Source organism: Elephantulus edwardii, unplaced genomic scaffold, assembly GCF_000299155.1.
Source record: "Elephantulus edwardii isolate Elephantulus edwardi_28Jun2011 unplaced genomic scaffold, EleEdw1.0 scaffold00385, whole genome shotgun sequence".
NCBI lineage: Eukaryota > Metazoa > Chordata > Mammalia > Macroscelidea > Macroscelididae > Elephantulus > Elephantulus edwardii.
In genome coordinates this window covers 583,671-590,475 of record NW_006400135.1, presented here as the reverse complement: position 1 = coordinate 590,475, position 6,805 = coordinate 583,671, and the positions used below count along the sequence as shown (strand labels likewise).

At 38.8% G+C, this 6,805-nt stretch overlaps 1 pseudogene; it reads left to right on the top strand.

Moving 5' to 3' along the window:
- The first annotated feature begins 5,880 nt into the window (after positions 1-5,880).
- On the top strand, positions 5,881-6,438 carry LOC102873506 (annotated as a pseudogene).
- Positions 6,439-6,805: the final 367 nt, after the last annotated feature.

Sequence of the window (6,805 nt, the reverse complement as noted above, 5' to 3'; positions counted from 1 at the left end):
AACTAGAGAATAAATTCAAGTGATGAGTTGCAATGCTTAAGGATGCTATGGGTAGAATATCGAATGATTCAGGAAGCATTAAAAGAAGACAGAAGGAGTACACAAAGTCTTTGCACCAAAAAGAATTGACTCACACAGAAGAATGTCAAGAAAAAATATGTATCGAGAGGTGAAGTGCCAAACTGCCTTCCAGAAGGGATATACCATTTTACAATCTTATAAAAAATCTATCAGTGTTCCTTTCTTGCATGGCTGTTGGAAATTGAAAGAATCTCTTCTCAAAAAACATTGTATTCCAATTATTGTAAATAAAATAATATAAAAGAAAAAAATGGGCAGTGATAATAAGGGAGGAAGTGCAGGCTGTACTGAAGGACTTGGCAAAAAATAAAGTCCCAGGAGTGATGGAATACTAATTGACGTATTTCAGCAAACAGATGCTGCCCTGCATGTGCTCATTAAGTTGTGCCAAGAAATTTGGATGATAACTACTTGGCCAATGGACTGGAAGAGATTCTTATTTATTCCCATTCCAAAAAATGGTGACCCAACAGAGTGTGGAAATTATTATTTATGAGGAGGAATGTGGCATCAAGATTGTAGGAAGGCTTATTAACAACCTGTGATAAGCAAATTACACAACCTTGCTTGCTGAAACTGAAGAAGACCTGAAGCACTTGCTGCAAAAGGTCAAGGACTGTAGTCTTCAGTATGAATTGAAGCTCAACATCAAGAAGACAAAGATTTTCTCTACTGGGCCAATTGGCAGCAGCATTATAGATGGAGAAGAGATTGAGGATGTTAGCAATTACAAAACTTACTGGGCTCCAAAACTAACACCAGTAATCAGGAAATCAAAAGACAAATTGCATTAGGAAAATCTGCTGTCATGGATCTTTCCAGAGTGCTGAAGAGCAACGACGCCATTATAGATACAAAAGTGCACCTAATCCAGGATATCATCTTCTCAATTACTTACTATACTTCAAAGAGTTGGACAATAACTAAGGATGACAGAAGAAGAACAGATACCTTCAAGTTGTGGTTCTGGAGAAGAGTTTTGAACATACCATGTCCTACCAAGAAAATAAATCAGTCTGTCTTGGAGAGGGTGAAACCAAGTCTCTCCTAGGAGGCTAGGAGTTTGAAGTTCTGCCTCACTTACTTTGGGCACGTGGCCAGGAGAGAACAGGATAAGGACATCATTCTCAGAAGGGTGGACAGGCTGTGCAGGAGAGGAAGACCTTGGGATGAGATGGATTGATACAGTGACTAGGACAATGGGGGTTGGTGTGTTGGAATTAGTGAGACTGGCTCAGGATAGGGAAGGGCTCAGAGTTGCTGAACATAGGGTTGCTACATTGAAGGTAGCTCTACGGTACGTAACAATAACATACTATGACAAATTTGGAAGCAGGAGTGGCATCTACTTCCAGAACAACATGCCTCTGGAATCTCTACGAACTTTGATGAATGTTGATAGTTGTAGAGGGGCTTCAGGCCTCTTGTTCATAGGGTTGCTATGAGTTGTGCTCAATATGAAAATAATCAACTACAATAACAAATGAAAAGCCTTGATGTTGTTGTTCTGTGACATCACATTGACGTGACTCATAGCGACCCATATAAACTGCTCTATCCTGAGACAATCTCATCGTCTCCAATATACCTAATCCTATTTTGCCAATCACTGAGTCAATCCATCTTTTCACGGGTCTTCCTCTCCTGTGGTGTTCCTCCACCCTTCCAAGCATGATGTCCCTCTTCAAGGACTGGTCCATCCTGGCCACATGCCCAAAGTATGTGTCACAGAGCTTCAAAATCCAGGCTTTCCGGGAGCAGTCCGGTTTCACCCTCTTCAGGAGAAAACTGATTGTTCTCCTGGCTATCTACAGTATTTTTAAAACTCTTCTTCAGCACTACAGATCAAAGGCATTGATCCTTCTTCTATCATCTTTACACATTGTCCAGCTCTCAGATATACAGCAAGTAATTGCAAGTCCATGGCCTGTATCAGGCGTGCCTTAGTCTCCAGACTGACAGTGTCGCTCTTCAGTATTCTACAGAGGTCCCTGACAGTAGACTTTGCAATGCTATTAGTCTTTTGATTTCCTGACTGCTGGTGCTAAGGGTGTTGATTATGGAACCAAGCAAGCTGAAGTTATTAACAACTTCAATTCCTTCTCCATCCATCTGAAGGTGCTAATTGGCCCAATGATGAGAATCTTTGTTTTCTTGATATTGAGCTTCAATCCAAATTGAAGACTATAGTCCCTGATTTTCTGCAGTAAATTCCTCATGTCCTCTTCAGTTTCAGTAAGCAAGGTTGTTTCATCTGCCTAATGAAGGTTGTTGATGTATCTTCTCCCAATCCTGATGCCACATACTTCCTTTTAGACTCCAGCCTCTGAAAAGCCTTACTTTATAAATATTTTTAAACTTTTGTGAAGCAGATTGTTATAAAAGACATTTTACCTTCTTCCACAGAAATATGATTCAAGTTAGAACGGATGCTACAATTTATCTATATAAAAATTGTATGCTAAAATAAAAGAAAATATTGATCTTTTTATAAAATTGAAGTTAATAAAATCATACTCTAGGGGCCATAAGGTAGGCAGAAATATGTTCTTCAATAAAAAAAAAACACCCTTCAGTTTGTAAGAAGGAAAAATATTATTAAAATGTACAAATATATTCTGAGATGGCATGCTTTTCAGAGAAGAAAACCCAAACAGTAGAGTCATTTATTATAAATGGTTTTGAGTAGTTTAAAGAGTAAATTTTATCTTTAAGAAGAAGGATCTTTCTGTATTCAAAATGTCTAAAATATTGTGTATTTTCAAGCAAACACCTATAAACCCACCTGACCAAGCAAGGATAAAATTAAGATACTGGCCAGAGTCAATAACAATATTCAGAGTGGCACGTTTTATTCAATTATTGACTGTAATGAATAAACCATCTTCCTTAGAAGTCATGCCCTTATATTAAAAATCCATACATTTAACACTTAAAAAACTGTATCATCTATTGACTGCTGCAGGCTATTTAGAATAGCTTATATCAAAGCTAATACTACCACAGAGAATTATGATGATAGATAGATTTGGTGTTTTTCTGTTTGTTTGTTGGGTTTTGTTTTGCTTTGCTTTGTTTTATTCTAAAGGGAGCATTCAAAAACAGCAAGGAAAACGGGAAGCAAGGAGATTGGCTCCCACCGAAGAAAAAAAAAACTATTAGACTTATTAGACCAATTAGTAGAACAATTTACTACACTGGCAGGATAAAAAATAGCAATATATGAAAATCATTGGGATGTCTCTCCAGTAGCAAAGAATAAAATTAAAATTAAGATAGCAATACTATTTACGATAGCCGTCCACCAGATAAAATACTTGGGAATAAACCTAAATGAGGCACCAAAGGCCTCAGTAAGGTAAACTACGAAACACAACTTGAAGAAACAAGTGGCAAGAAGCTGTGCTGCAATCCCCAAGGCACGTAGTTTGAAGCCACCAGCTCCTCCGCAAAAGAAGGATTGCCAACCTCCTCCTCTACAATTAACTGCCTCTGAAAACACTTTGGATGGTCAGCTACGGGTAGATTCAGACTCTATGGTGCACAACAACAACAACAAAAACAACAATTCATATATAGGAAGACTCAACATAGTGAAAAGACAATCCTACCAAACGAAATCTGTATGATTAATGTTATTCCAATACAGGTACCAAACTCATTTTTCAAGAGATAGAAAAGGTAATTTGCCAGTTTATTTGGAAAAGAAAAAGCAAGCAATGCTCTAGTGAAAAGTATAAGTGAAGTAAGAGGCTTAGCACTCTCAGATCTCAAAACCTACTATAGTTGTTACGTATCTTAAAGTCGGAATCAACCCAGAGCTGACTCTCCAGTGGGCTTTTAGAGGCAGTTAATCACATTAGAGGAGATTGCATATCCTTCTCCCACAGAGCAGCTGATGGCTTTGTACTGTGTGCCTTCAGGATTACAGCACAGCTTCTTAACCAAATCAGTATAGTATTGGTACAATGAGAGACACACAAACTGGTAGAACAGAATTAGGAACCCAGAAATTAACCCATCTACCTATGACAAATTGCTATTTCACAAGAAAATGAAATCTATCAAATGGTGAAATGACAACCTCTTTCACAAATGGTGCTGGCACATGTTGACATGAACCTCAAGAAAGTTGAATGAGATCCACATCTTACAGCATACACAAAAAATCAACTCAAAGTGGATCAGAGACCCAGGGGTAAAGCCTCAAACCATAAAGATCTGTAGAAAGATCAAGTGCTATGTGAGGACAACCATGTCTGAGTTTATCAACTTTTCCAAGGGGAAATAACCTCATCTGGAGTATCAATAACACAAAAATAATTTTATGAGGTTAGAGAGGTCCACCATACTCCTAAATCTCTTTCTACTCATCACAACACCAATCTTACTGTTTGTTTGGTCAAAATCAGATGTGATAACTCACAGACTATACAGAACTATGTCAAAGAAGGTAAAAGTTTATAATCCAAGCTAGTAGTAGAATACAACAAGGATGGCTCTAGAAATGTGCTCACAAACACTTCAACCTTGAGAGTCATGGCTTTAGGCTAGAATTACAAAGTTTTCAGGGCTATCAATATTGGCCTTTTGCCCTAGTTTTTCCAATAAAGTTGCACAAAGGCTCTTAGCAGTCCACGATCCTGTCTCAAGTTTTCTGCTGTGGCTAATATGATTGGTGGTCCTGTAGGCCCTCTTGCTTCCTCTCTTCCTGGTGGTGAAGTTTCTTCTCATTGCCAGTGGTGGGGAAATCTCGCTTTCTGCTACTGGGTTACTCAATTTAATGGCAAGACTAGCCAATTCTCTAGTGGATTGGTAAAACTATCTAATACTGTTGCATGTACATCAGTAAATAACAAATCACCTTATTTATAGGCTAACACATTTTATGTTCATGGTCTAACCCATCTACATGGCAAAACTAAATGATAGCTAGGAAAGCCATATTGAAGATAAACTCCACAAAATAATAAGAGATAAAATGAGACTAATCTCTGAAGCACTAGTCTATGGTGTAAATAGGTTTTCAAATACAGTCAGAAATGCACAACCAGGAGAGTTTTAAATGAGATGTATGGAACTTTCCAAAGAGTAAGTCCCTGTGTGAATAAAAACAAAATTAAATAGGGTTAAAAGAAAATGTATAGTTTGGGAAAAACACTTGACAATGTTTATAGACTATTACAGGGCCTTCACAAGGAAAAGGCATAACTTAATCACAAAGTGGACAAAAACACAAGGAAGACTTTTAGATGGCCAACAGACACATGAAGAAATGTTTAGAGTCACTACCACTCAGAGGGATGTACATCAAAATAACAAGGAGAGACCATATCACTCCAGTGGTAATAGTAAAGTTTAACAGGATTATAAGTAATGAATGTTGCAGAGGATGTGGAGAGATTGCAACTTTCATGCCCTGCTGGTGGCATTATAGAATGATTCAGTCACTCTGGAATTCACTTTGGCATTTCCTCAAAAATTTTAACATAGTGATCTCTGTATTACCCAGTCTTCCACTACTAGGAGTATGTCCTAAAGAAAGTAGAACTGAAACACAAATGGAGATATGTACACTTATATTTATAGCAGCATTATTCACAAAACCAAGAGAATGCAAACTGCTTAAATGCTCATCTGCAAACAAATAGATTATTATGAAGCACTAAGGAGAAAAATTTTGTAAAAGACTGTATAACATGGGAGATGCAAAAAAGCATGATCTGAGGGAACTAACTCAGTCTCATAGGAACAAATGCTGCATAAGATTATTACTGGCCCCTCCGGTCCAGTTCCGCCATGGCTCCCAAAGGCGCCTCCAAGCAGCAGTTCGAAGAGGATCTGCTCCTGCAGGATTTCAGCCGGAACCTCTCCGCCAAGTCCTCTGCGCTGTTCTTCGGCAACGCCTTCATTGTGTCCGCCATCCCTATCTGGCTCTACTGGCGAATATGGCATATGGACCTGGTTCAGTCTGCTGTTCTGTATAGTGTGATGACCCTTGTAAGCACTTACCTGGTAGCCTTTGCATACAAGAATGTCAAATTCGTTCTCAAGCACAAGGTGGCTCAGAAGAGAGAGGATGCCGTTTCCAGAGAAGTGACTCGGAAACTTTCTGAAGCTGATAACAAGAAGATGTCTCGGAAGGAGAAAGATGAAAGAATCTTGTGGAAGAAGAATGAAGTTGCTGATTATGAAGCTACTACATTTTCTATCTTTTATAACAACACCCTATTCCTGTTTTTGGTCATTGTTGCTTCCTTCTTTATTCTGAAGAACTTCAACCCCACGGTGAATTACATTCTGTCCATCAGTGCTTCATCGGGACTCATCGCCCTGCTGTCCACTGGCTCCAAGTAGACCACGCTGCCCTTGCCTTCGGATGGGTGGGTGGCCTGTGGGGTCTGGAAGAGGAGCCGGGTGGCCGGGCGGGAGACGCACAAGATGTTTTTATACTCTGGAATTTGAGGGTTTAAGAAACCCAAGGAGATGTAATCCAGAAAAAAAAAAAAAAGATTATTACTGTAAAAACAGAAGGATAGCTAGTAAGCACGTATAAAAATCCAATGAGGAGGGAGGAAATCACTTGAATAGCCACATTAAGTGGGCAAATTGGGTGGACGAATGGCATGAAGGAATGGGAAAGATCTAATTTGGACCTGAAAAATGGGGTAATGTTAGGCATAGATCAATGGTAGTTGATTATATAAAACAAAGTGTATATAAA